A 13,048-nucleotide genomic window follows, 5' to 3' on the forward strand; every position below is an offset into this window, starting at 1 on the left:
CTGAATTAGTGTGATGCCATTGGAACTGGAGAGCACAAGCTGAATGGGATGGATTTGACATAAAGGAGAGGAAGCAGGGAAGGGGACTGCAGAGTTCCTAGCTTGGGTGTGTTGCAGAGATGGGAAATAAAGCAGGAGGAGCAGATTTGGATGATGTTGCAGACTGAACCATGTTCCTCCCAAATTCATATGCTGAAGCTCTAACCCTGCAGTGTGACTCTATTTGGAGATAGGGTTGTTAAAGAGGTAATTAAGGTTAAACAAGGGCATAAGGGTGGGCCCTAATCTGGTAGAACTGATGTGTTCATAAGGAGAGAGAGATACCAGAGATCCCTCTCTCTCCAGGCTCTCACACAGAGAAGTGGTCATCTACAACCAGGAAAAGAGGTCTCACCAGAAACCAACCCTGCTGACACCTTAATCTTGGACTTCCAGCCTCCAGAACTGTGAGAAAATTAATGTTTGTTGTTTAAGCCACCCAGTCTATGGTATTTTGTTAATGGTACCCCAAGCCGATTAATAGAAAGGAAAAGACTGTTAATCAACCTTTGGATGAAGACATAATAGATGGATTTAAAAACAATTCTTGAGGCCAGGTACGATGGTGCATGCCTGTAATCCCAACACCTTGGGAGGCTGAGGTGGGAGTATCACTTAAGCCCAGGAGTTCAAGACCAGCCCAGGCAACTTAAGGGGACCACCCCACCCCCCCACCCCACCAGTCTTCACACACAAAAAATAAAAATTAGCTGAGCGTGGTGTTGTGTGCCTGTAGTTCCAGCTGCTTAGGAGACTGAGGTGGGAAAGTCACTTGAGCCTGGGAGGTCAAGGCTGCAGTGAGCTGAGATGGCACCACTGGAGTCCAGCCTGTGTAGCCCTATCTCAAAAACAAACAAACAAATCTTGAGATACAATTGGCAGGGCTTGGTGTTTCAGTGGAAGTGGAGTCTGAGAAGGAGGATGGGATATTGTCCAGTTTTGAGTTATGGATACAGGGTGAATTGTGGTGACTTTCCCTGAGTCTGAGATTTGGGAGTTGCACCTGGGCAGAAGGCGAAAGCATAGTTAGGATTTCTTGGTTGTAAGCAAGAGAAATTTAAGACAGGGCTGATTACCTATAGGGATATAGTGAGACTAAAAGGGAAGTGGAACCTCATTCAAACCCAACATCAGCACTCTAGGAGAGTGAGACTCCTTGGAGGCTGACTAGACTGTGGGTCTGGATACAGAGCAGCCCAGGCCCTCAGCAGGTGCTCATGCCAGCATGGGACTGGGCTGATTCCATGGCCCTGCCCCCTTTCTTCTAACTACTGACTACTCTGACCCTGATTCCTAGAGAAAGAGACTGCTTGGCTCAGGAGTTTCAATCCAGCCTTCTAGTTAGCCTAGGGATTGGCTGCCCAGGGACCCATCCTTGGGCACATTCATTATAATTGCTGGTCATGTGACAGACCACTTGACAAATCTGTCCCTTGATCAGTGGTTGTGAGCAAGGCAGCATCCTTAGAAAGGTCTGAGGTGTGGCAGGCACTATAATAGAAACACCTAGAACAGAGGGTTGGGGTGGTAAGAAGATCATTGTGTTGGTTTTAGACTTACTGGGTTTGGAGGACCTGCTTGACATGCAAGCAGAGAGACCCAGGACATATATCTACAATAGGCACCTGGAGACATGGGCCACTCAACAGAGCAACAAAGGCCATGGAGACAGAGTTCAGAAATGACAGCACATGGACACAATTCCTATTAAATAAGCAATAAAGGGACACATACTCATGTTGCAAAATTCAAACAATACCAAAGTATGGAGTATAAGAAGTTAAAGTCCCTCAGTGCCACTCTCTTCTCCCAAAGTCACCACTGTAAATTATTTTATATGTTTTCTTTTTACTCCACTGCAGTTACATTTGTAAAATATGTATGGATCATTTTAGGTCAGAGGGTTTTTTTTTTTCAGCAAATTGGCTTATACTTTTCACTAATGTTTTTATCTTGCTTAATAAAATGTCTTGGAGACCATTGCACTCAGCACTTACAAACCTACATTATTCTTTATATCTATAGATAGTGTTCTGTTGAATAGATGACACATAATTTATTTATTCATCATCTGCCTCTGAAGTTAGATTGTATCCAATGATTCTTTATTACAAACAATGCTTCAAGAGCACCCTTGTACATATATCTTTGTGTGCAGCCCATTTCTAGAAATGAATTACTGCGTTGAAAGGGATGTGCATTTTTCTGCTGTCCTCTAAAAAGACTGTACCATTTACCCTTCTAGCAATGACAGAGGATGCATATGCTTATTGCTCTACACCCACGTGGATGTTTCTTGAACTATTTTGCATCACAGACTCCTTTAAGATGTGGAAAGCTATGGATTTTAATTCTAGAAAAATATACAGATGTACATATACAGAACATTTTGCATACAATTTCTGCAGGTTCACAGACAACCTAAACATACCCCAGAACACACCCTTCCCCACCCCCTGCCAGACCTGACATTGAGGACCCTGAATAGACATGTGTGAATGGTGTCAGTCTAAAGGCAGCGGGTCCCAATCTTAGTTGCACATTAGAATCACCTGCAGGACTTTGAAAAGTCCTCATGCCCAGGCCACTTCCCAGACCTATTCGATCTGGTTCTTTTGGAAAAGGATCTGGGTATCAGTATTTTTTGCAAGTTCTCCGGGTGATATTAACATGCAGCCAATCACAAGAACCACTGCAGTCTAGGAGAGGCCTGAAGAAGGATTAAAAAGAATTTAATAACAGAAAACCAGAGTGGACAAGGGGCTTTTGGGGGGCTCACACGTGGCTGGAGGAGCTTTTATTTGAACAAATCTGGGGTGGGATCTGGCATTGATACATATTTTTTTTGTTGTGAGAATGTTTGTCATAGACAAAAGTAGAGAGAATGAACACCCATGTATCCTATGTTCAATACTTAAACAAAATTTGGCACATTTCCTTTTTTTTTTTTTTTTTTTTGGTTGGGGGAAGGTGGCAAGGGCTAATATTTATCTTACATTATTCTGCAGTGTTTAAATTTGTAAAAGCTCCCCTGGTGATTCTGAGGTATAGCCAATGTTGAATGCTGCAACAAACATGGAAGTACAGATATCTCATCTATATACTGATTTCCTATCTTTTTGGTATATACCCAGCAGTGGGATTGCTGGATTGTATGGAAGCTCCATTTTTAGTTTTTTGAGGAACCTCCAAACTATTCTCCATAGTGGTTGTGCTAATTTACATTCCCACCAACAGCGTACAAGCGTTCCCTCTTCTCCATATCCTCGCCAGCATTTGTTATTGCCTGTCTTTTGGATGTAAGCCATTTTAACTGGGGTGAGATGATATCTCATTGTAGTTTTGATTTGCATTTCTCTGATGATCAATGATGTTGAGCACATTTTCATGTGCCTGTTTGCCATTTGTACGTCTTCTTTTGAGAAATGTAGGCACCCTGCTTCAACAAGCCTTCTGGGTGATTTGGAAACACACGCAAGTTCCGTGATCACTGTCCTGGGGACTCCCAGCCAAATGTCCTCCCGGTGTCTGAGCTCTCCAGAACTCTCTGGAGTCTTCCCCAACAGAGAGCTGGACTCATATCAGGGAGATGAAACAGACAATGTCAGGAAATTAGACTGTGGCAAGACCGTGGGGAGTTTGGACTTGAAACTAAAGTAAGAAAGGAGCCACGATGATGTTTTGGCCAGGGGAGGATATGTATTAAAGTGGTATTGGAGACCAGGTAGCTGCAGAGCTTCAAGAAAGCAGGCTTGACTCCAATCCCTGCTGAAATGGTAGGCAAAATTGGTGTGTGTGTGTGTGTGTGCATCTTCTGAAGAGGTTTCACAACTTGCATTCAATTTTCAAGTGAATTCACCGCCCCAGAATGATTGCTAGAGAGGAAATTATTTTATTGCTTAATATATGAGCTTTGAGGCAGTGGTCTCAAAGTGTGGTCACATCAGTATTAGAATTGTTTGAGCTGTGTGTTAAAAATATACATTCCTGGGCCACACTCAAGAGCTACTAAATCAGAATCTCTGGAGTTGGCACCCATGAATCTGCATATTTTAAGCAAGTTCTCCAGGTAATTCAGCTAATTCTGATGTACTCTAAAGTTAATATATCTCAGGCTGTAAATCTAAAAACTAGCAATTCTAGGAAAGCAAAGTTAATAGTGAATTTAGAAAGCATGTTGACCACTAAAGCATGGTACTGAGGTCTAAAAAGCACTTACAATATCCAAAGTGTCACCGAACTGGGAACAGTAGCCACAGCAAACACTTTCCTGGGCATTTCAGTGACCATCCACTTAAAAGCTGTATTCTGTAAGTAACACCATATAAATAGCAAGAAAAGCTTGAGGAATTCATCCTCAAACTCTGACAGTTCAACTAACTTCTCAGAGGTGGATAGAGAATAAGTTTGTGTGTTTTCTATGGCAGATTGCACTAAGATAACCATGAGAAAGACAGGAGAAATGCTATTGACAGAAGAAACACTATTGACCATTTTGGGCTTATTGAAAATCTGCCCCTCCCTGGAGTCAGGGAGCTCCTGGAGAGAGCCTGCTTTCCTTCCTGTCTCTTAGCAGGTGCTTGGCAGAGTTTGCCAAAAATCCACTGATTACGTAGTTTGAATTACAGATTTTCAAATACTGTATGTAGTACTTAAACGGTAAATGGCATGTGATTGAAATCACGGAAATAACACCCAAATGTATTTGGGTGGTTGTCTCTGGCAGTGGAAATAGAACTCAAAGGTCATGGTCTGGTGAGTTGTTCAGAAAGTGTGCGTGCCCTAGAGTCTGGCCTCACTAACTCCGTGAGGTTGGGCAAGTTATTGAAGCTCTCTGTGTTTCTACACATGTGAAAGAGGAATAGAAACAACCCTCACATATACTCATAAGAAGAAATCGAGAGTGTTAATGTAAAAACCCAGGCCCACAGCAAGCATTCACTAAACGTTAGCAAGAAAGAAATAAGACACATATATGTTTCCAGATTTCTGTACTTCCCAAATCTTTGCCAATGAACACTTACTGCTTTTATAATCAGAAAAGAATGATAAACCACATTTTTGTTTTGTGTTTTTTAGTTTAAGGCAATGAGCTATAACGAGAAAAGACTGTAATACAACAGATGCAATCCATGTCAGGGGAGTTTGTTTTCATTGGGAATAATAACACCACGTGACCCCCTGGGTATCCTAATCCAGGGACAGGCTGTAGGAAGACTAAACATGAAGAATGGTGAGGCTTCCCCTGGGAGCAATCATGCCCTGGCTCTGCAAACTTAGGTCACAGAAGAGAGGGACCAGGTCACAATGTTTGCTGCTTCTCTGCCCCTCTCCAAGGCAGTCTCCTTCCATCAGGTGCAAAGCCTGGATCTCTAGCATCAAATTAAAGAAATAGAACAAACCCATCCCAGGGCTTCTTTAAATATTCAGATAAACCCATGTGCCCCTATCAGTTAAATTAAGCTTTCCTAAGAAAAAGTAAGTCAATTAGTTCAAAATGTGGGTTAGTGCTTCTGGGTATTTAAAAGGGGATTTTTTTTTTCTTTTCTTTTTTAGTTCATTTAGAAACACAGCCACGGGGCAGGTACATACCCACTCCTCCGCACATCCTGTGAATTGCCCCAATACACCCAGATACCAATTTCTGATATCTAGAGCTTAAAAATCTGGTCCTTAAACTTTCTCAATGTCATGAAGATATTGAAATACGAGCTTTAAAATTTATCTCGTTTTGCCCTTTGAGTACATATCGTTTATTTTCACTATCATTATCGTTACTCATTCAATGGTAACTGACATTGCTATAGAACATTGATAAGACATGATTTTACCCTAATTGAACTTCTTTCTTCTCCATTCCACAAATACTTATTCTCTAAACTTCTGTGAACAAAGATAGGTCTCTAAGACATTATAAAATGTAGTTCTACAGCATAGTTCATGACATATACCAAAAAATTCATTTGTCCAGGTGGCCTGGATGCAATAAACCAAACTTTACCAAAATACAAGTAGAACAGGATATTTCCTAAGAAGATGAACTTCTAGAATCAATTTGTGGGTCAAAGAATATGAACATTTTCATGGCTTTTGAAGAGGTTGCCTAATAATTGCATTCTTAAAAGGCTATTTTATTTTTATTTTTGAGATGGAGTTTCACTCTTGTTGCCCAGGCTGGAGTGCAGTGGCGCAATCGCTCACTGCAAACTTCGCCTCCCAGGTTCAAGCGATTCTCCTGTAAAAGGATATTTTAATTGATATTGACAGTTAAAAGAAGATAAGGATAACATTTTCATACCAACATTTGGGTAGAAAGTGTTTAAGTTTTTATTTGTTTTGCTTTTACTAAATTAACAGACCACTTTATTTGAAATCACAGCAAATCGTTTCAGGAATATTTTAGATTGTGAGACCATTGTAAGTAGTTCTACCATTATTTTAAAAATACGTATTTGTTACATGACATATTATCACATACCTTTATCTCCATTTCCACCATAATTAGTATTCCAATGACATTGAAATAAAATTTTATTTAATAACAGGACTAATGTCCACTTTAATCCCACATACCTTTTACAGACATACAACTAGAAGATAAAGAAATGACAATCATTCTGAATTTTAGGTTTCTTTTAACTTTGACAACCTTTACATTTGACTTCTTTATTAACCAAGTGAAGTTTCATGATCAGAATATTGTAACGATGAAAGATGGTACACTTTTACGCTCGACAAAAACCCAATTTACTTACGGAAAACTACATATCTCTTGCACATTATTTGTTTCACAAATAGCCTAGGAAACAAGTAGGTGATTATTAGGTGGAAAGACCTAGAATTGTAGTTACCAGGTAGCAATTAGGAACTAAATATTCTGTCAATGACTGCATTAAGTCTACTCTGACCTGTTTTTTGACAAAGCATTGAAGAAAAAAGTAGGAATACCCTCTTTGCCCCAGGAGATTCACAATAGCTCAGGATTTCAACAGAAAGCACCTCTTCCTAGTCTGGTTGAACCTCTGGGCGTTCCTTTTGGCTCTGAATTCTTCACTGCCATGTCTTCTAAGACACAGATGGGCCCCTACTTCCAATAGCCAAGAAAAATTGTACCAGTGTTTAGGTGGCCAAGTGACAAAGATGACACTGTTTCTCAGTCCATTTATACGTTGTGTCACGGTCCAAGACATTGGCAAAGTACTATTCTGCCTTTCCAAGTTTCCCAAATCCAATTATACACAGGGGTATTTTAACGGTAGGGAATTTTTCCCTTGAAGATTCTTTTTGCTCTTCTCTTCTTTCTTTCTTTTTTCTTCCTTCCTTCCTTTCTCTTTCTTCTCTTTCTTTTCTTTTCTTTTTTCTTTTCTTTTATTTCTTTCTGAATTGTTCCCTTGAAGATTTTTTCTTTTTCTTTCTTTTTCCTTCCTTCTTTCTTGCTTTTTCTTTCGTTCTGAATTCTTCCCTTGAATTTTGTTTTTTTTTCTTTCTTTCCTTCCTTCCTTATTTTCCTTTCTTTCTGAATTATTGAACATTTTTTCTTTCCTTCCTCTTTATTTCTTTCATTCTTTCCTTCCTTTCTTTTCTTTCTTTCTTTTTTTTTTCTCTCTCTCTCTTCCTCTCTTCACTCTTTGGTTCCTAGAGGCTGAATATGGTCAAGTGGTTCAAGCACGGCCTATGGAACCAGATTTGCCTGCCCTGGTCAGATCTGGGAGATCTTGGGAAAATGTCTTCACTTTTTTTTTTTTTTCTCCTCTCTGGCCTTAGTTTTCTTGTTTGCTATCAAGCTTGGGAAACAATAGGGCCTTAATAAATAAGAAGTAATGGTTGCATGTGTATGAATGTGTTAAGTGTTTTGTGCATATCAACTTATTTCATTCTCAAAACAATCCTGAGGGGTAGGGACTGTTATCATTATCACCCAGGTAATATAATGAGAGAACTGAGCCATAGAAAAGGGTGGTTAGTAAGGCAAACTAGGATTCACACCCAGGTAGGCTGGCTTCAGAGAGAGTTTTTCACCACTCTGCTATACAACGTTTTGTTGAAGTTAGCTTTCTCCCCACACATAAATGTGTGTATATTTATTGAGTATCTACTATGTGCCAGTCACTCTGCTAAAATATACCAAGAAACTGAATAGGAAATGAACTGGAAATACAGAAATAAATAAGACATAGTTTCTACTCCTGTGGAGCTATTTTTCTTTTCTTGCACTTTGTCAACTTAGATTACATGGGTTCGATCTTCATCTGAGTTCAAAAAACATTACTCAAGATGATCCTCAATTGAATTCAACAGAATTAATAGCTAAACTCTGAGACAGGAGTGGTGGCTCACTTGAGCCCAGGAGCTCAAGATCAACCTGGGCAACATGGGGAAACTTATCTCTACAAAAAATACAAAAATTAGGAAGGCTTGGTGGAGCAGGCCTGTAGTCCCAGCTACTTGGGAAGATGAGATGGCAGGATCACTTGAGCCCAGGAGGTGAGGCTGCAGTAAGCCATAATCACGCCACTGCACTCCAGCCTGGGTGAAAAGAATAAGACCCTGTCTCGAAAGAAAACAAAACAAAACAAAAAACCTCTAAAACCAAGATATACCAAAATAGTTTCAATTTGAATTCATATTTAGCCTTGAAAGCCCTTTATGAATCTTTTAGTAATTACATCAAGAGAGTATGGCGTTCTCTTTTAATTTGTGTCTTTAAAATGATGAACTAAATGCTTTTTCTGGCCTCTGCTCTCAAGAGCCCACAAAATTCCTCAAATTTAACAATTTAAATCCTCCCCAGCCCACCTCTCTTAACAGAGACACTTCCATCCCCCAGATCTGCCCTCAGAACAGGCAACATTAACTCTGCTGAGAGAAAAGGGTCCCTCATTCTACTTCTGCAATAACTTTCTAAAGCATGTTCCACTGGAGAGAGGATTAATGATAAGGGAATATTCATCCAAAGCAGCCATTCAGTTCATTTTAACTTGCAAACAATAATGTTGCCTTGTAGTTACTATTTGTCCAGGTTTTTAATATAGAACTTCAGATTCATGTTATTTTTAATTTTTCACAAAAACTTCCCTGCAAAATGTAAGATTTAACCAAACACAGATTCTCTTCATTCAATATAAATGACAAGTGCTCACCATGTCCCCAGGCACCAGACTGAAACTACAAGGGTGTGTGTTGCTTAGGAGAGAGGAAACAGGCAGATAAAAAGCAACTATATCCAGTATATTAACAGGGATGATACTCAGAAGACTGGAAGCAAAAAGGAGGAAGAGCTGAATATGATTCTGTATAGTATAACCTTTCATAAAATGTTAGCCTGAAATGGAAGTAGTTGGGTTATGAATCAAGGGGGAAACATGTGGAGTTTTTCATCCCGAAATAACCGTTTCACTATTTTCAAGTATTCTGAGAAGTGGAGAAGCACAAATATACAAGGAGACCTCCCCACCCCCACCAGCAAAAGATGGAGAATCTTGTTAAAAGTCGTAAACATCATACCATAGTTTAAAGAGTTCTGACAGTTAAATAATTGCAATAAATGTTCCCTATAGTGCTGGGATTATAAAGAAGTCACGTATCCTGCACAAGAAATAAAGCATCCTTTCAAAGGGGTGACCGGCAGCTTCGATTGTCAAGGTGGTAGTCAATGGACTTCATGATATGCAGAGGTCAAGTAGAGGAATCGAATGCTGGCTGATAGGCAGAACGACAACCAATATTGCCTCTACAGAAATAATAAGAAGAAAGCTTTTTTGATTCTTTCATTTTGGAATTGAGTTGTATGGAACCACAAGATGTTTTTAAGGGATCATTTATTAAACTTGGAATTGAACTACTTTATGAACTGCACTGTAATTTTGTGTTATTGGGTTTTAAAAATTAAGCAACTTTTTTTTCTTTCTTTCTTTCTTTCTTTCTTTTTTTTTTTTTTTTTGGTCAAGGGGAAGCAGGGTTCATATCTGTTTTTCTGGGTGTTCTTCCCATCACTCCTACAGATAGTAGCCCAAAGACGTCTTCTTTTCCAGTATTTAATGAAGTATCCTACCGGCAGATCATTTTGGTAGCCTTTCCGGAGCTGGTGCAACGAAGCAGATCCACAGTTGCCCGGTAATCAGGCCAAGGCATACTTTCCAAGGTGCGTTTTTCATATCGAATTTAAGCGCGGGTCCTGCCCGTTGTTTGCAAACTGTCCAAGCAGCACCCCAAACTGCTGCTTTTCCAAGTCCGTTAAAAAGTTATTTGCGCTTGGGGTTTTCTTTCCTCTGACTTTTGCCAGTAGAGACCTGCCCTGGGGGGTATTTTGTCCTGGGAGCACAAAACTATTTTCTTTTCTGGAAATAAGTTGACGTCAACTGGGAGCTGTTTTGGGTTGCTTTGTTTCCCGGAGCGTCCAACCCAGCACACCGCCTCCGGCAAACTGCGAGCAATTCAAAGCAGCTCGCCCAGTAGGGAGGGGAGCTGGTGGGAGCGGGGGTGGACCCCGCCGCCCGCAGAGGTGGGGAGACCTGGGGGGCGGGCTCCGCTCCCAGGCTGGAGCGTGGGCCTGTGTCCCCGGCCAAGCCACGAGCACAGCCCGGAGCCAGCGCGGCCCCCGGGTCCCTGCGCTTATGGCAAGGGCCGCGGGGGACCAGCCCCTGGTAGGTAACTTGCCGGGCACCCACCTGAGTTCTCCGCACCGCGGCCCGAAAACCTGGGAGCATCCCAGGACAAAGGGCCAGCCCTCAGGAAGTAGCCGTGTGTGACTAGTGTGTGCCAGCTCACTATGTGCGGGTCCGAGTGTGCAACTAACTTAGCTTCTCACCGCAGCCTCGGAGAAACGAACACGCCTTTCTGCACGTGTCCAGGGCGGGTGGGGAGGGCAGTGCATTGTGAACAAAGCCGGCCACCTCTCGGACCGCACCTCGGGGACGATTCCCGGACGGTTCTCCGCGGAGAGCAGGGCGGATGAGAGTGTGGGGTGTGTGTGTGTGTGTGTGTGTGTGTGTGTGTGTGTGTGTGTGTTTCCCTAAGGAGCCGGAGGCGGCCCGCGAGGCAGGGACTTGCTCTAACTTGTTTCACACCTGGCGCGGGTTCCCCAAAGCTCGGGTGGCGTCCAGGGCCGGGGAGGCACGCGGATGACCAGCAGCGTTCGCTGCAGAAAAAGACATCGCCAGCTCCCACTCAGAAGCCCACGCGGCCCTGAGACCTGGTCTTTCTTTCTTTCTTAAAAAAAAAAAAAAAAAAAACAAAAAAAAAACAAATTGATGGATGGGTTTCAATTGATGCGTAAAATGTATCCCTTGAGAGCAAGACAGGAGGGCCAGGGAAGGGGGGAACAGGCAGTTGACAAGATTCTCACAGCCTAACTGCCGAGAATTTGGACTCGGAGGCAAATTCGAGGGCACCCGAGGAGCAGGCGAGGCTGTCTCCCAGGAGGACGGCCTGGCACCGGGCCGCGCTGCTGGGGACCTGACTCCCTCGAGTCCCCTCACCCCAGGGACTCGCAGTCGGCCCGCGCACCAGGGGACACACGGGCTGCGGGAGGAGGTGAAAGTTAGGATGCAGCGCGAGCTCCGAAGGTGGCCTGGACTGTGCCTCCTAAGAGAACAGCCGAGGTCCTGGGCGACTCTGGGACGCTGCCCCTGGGCCGGGAGAGCGGGAGGCGGCGACGCAAGGACGCGCCCGGAGCCTGGGCGCGCCGGGGGCGGGCATTTGGCTGGAAGTGGGGCAGTGTCTCCTATGGGAAAGCGGGACCCGGCGAGCTCTTTGGCTGCTTTTCCAGTTTCCGAGGTGCCCGCCCCCGCGCGCCTGAGGCAGCGCAACCCGGAGGGCGAACGAATGGCGGTTGGCAAACTTTGAGTGAGAGTGCGCTCCGGCTCTGAATTGCCGAATTGTGGCGGTGGCAGGGTCGGCCGAGACCCAAGTTCGCTTTTTCCGTCTGCCCGACGGGCCTTAGGGAGACTTTAGCTCCAGCCTGGTGGAGCGCCTCGCCCGAGGGAGTTGTGTCACTTTGCCCGCGGGCAGGGAGGGCGGCGCCCTGGGCGGGTGCGGAAGGGTCCCTGGGGCCCCTGGGGTCCCGAGCGCCTGTTCCCTCGTCTCCCCTCCCACCGGCCCCTCCCATTCTTCTCTAGCTCGCTCCTTCCCGGGGCTGGCTGGACCCGCGCGGACTTGCCCCAGACCTACGGGGAGCGCCCCAGGTCTTTAATGACAGCTTAAATGTGGCTGTTGGAAAAGTCGAAAGGGATGAGGCTGACGTGGGGCGTGTTTCGCTCCTTTGCAAGAGTCGGAAAGGGAGTTGGGAGCCGCGCGGCTGGCCCCAGGCCCCCGCGCCTCGCCGCCAGCAAGTAGGTGGGGGAGCCGCCGCCGCCGCCAGCCCCATCCCGCTCCCAAGCCTCGCCCGCTGCGCCCTGGCCGCGGGCGCCGAGAGGGTGCGGGGCCTCGCCGTGCCTCCTCCACCCTGCTCATTAACCTGCCTGCTCCGCTCCGCTCCGGGCGGCCCCAGACACGGGTTTCCCGCGGCAGCACCCGTGGCCCGCCCGGCGCAGCCGCCGCCCCGACCCCCCGGCTCCGGGGGGCAATGAGGGGGCAGTGGAAGGGGCACTGCTCCTCGGGCATTACTTAGAGAAACGAGACCATCCCGCCCTCCCGCCGGCCCTCCCTCTCTCCTGCCCGGGCCCGCGCAATTCTCCGCCAGAGGGTAAGTTGGGAGTGTTTCGCCCCCACCGACAGCTCTCCCTCCCTTTCCTTTTTTTTCCTTCAAAGTTTTCTCAGAAGTGGGAGCCGGGTGGGGGAGGAAGAAGGTCTGGTCAGCCTCCGTCCTTTACCCTATCTCTCCCGTCTAACTTGTCCCCCCCTCCCCCCTCCCCTCCATCCCCTGCGCGCCGCTGCCCCTCCGGAGCTGCGCTCGGGAATGACAATTGGAGCGCGGCTCCTTTAAGAGCCCGGCTTTGCCTCCCGGTAGCTGAAGGTCATTAAACACAAAAGCTCTCAGCGCTGCGGTCCAATATAGCGCATGCGCCCTGCC

General features: G+C 45.0%; 1 protein-coding gene across 4 annotated transcripts in view; it reads left to right on the forward strand.

Annotated features, from left to right (window-relative positions):
* KCTD1 (potassium channel tetramerization domain containing 1) overlaps positions 1-13,048 on the forward strand; it is a 200,275-nt gene that overhangs the window by 92,037 nt on the left and 95,190 nt on the right. Inside the window, exon 1 of one of the 4 annotated variants that reach the window (XM_028837869.2) lies at positions 11,840-12,368. The exons of 2 other annotated variants lie outside the window; for them this stretch is intronic. The gene's annotated coding sequence lies outside the window, so the exon portion shown is untranslated. Of the gene's footprint in view, positions 1-11,839; positions 12,369-12,487; positions 12,722-13,048 lie in introns of those variants that run through there. One more of the 4 variants, XM_028837865.2, reaches the window with a different exon arrangement.

This window comes from Macaca mulatta, chromosome 18 (genome assembly GCF_049350105.2).
Source record: "Macaca mulatta isolate MMU2019108-1 chromosome 18, T2T-MMU8v2.0, whole genome shotgun sequence".
Taxonomy (NCBI): domain Eukaryota; kingdom Metazoa; phylum Chordata; class Mammalia; order Primates; family Cercopithecidae; genus Macaca; species Macaca mulatta.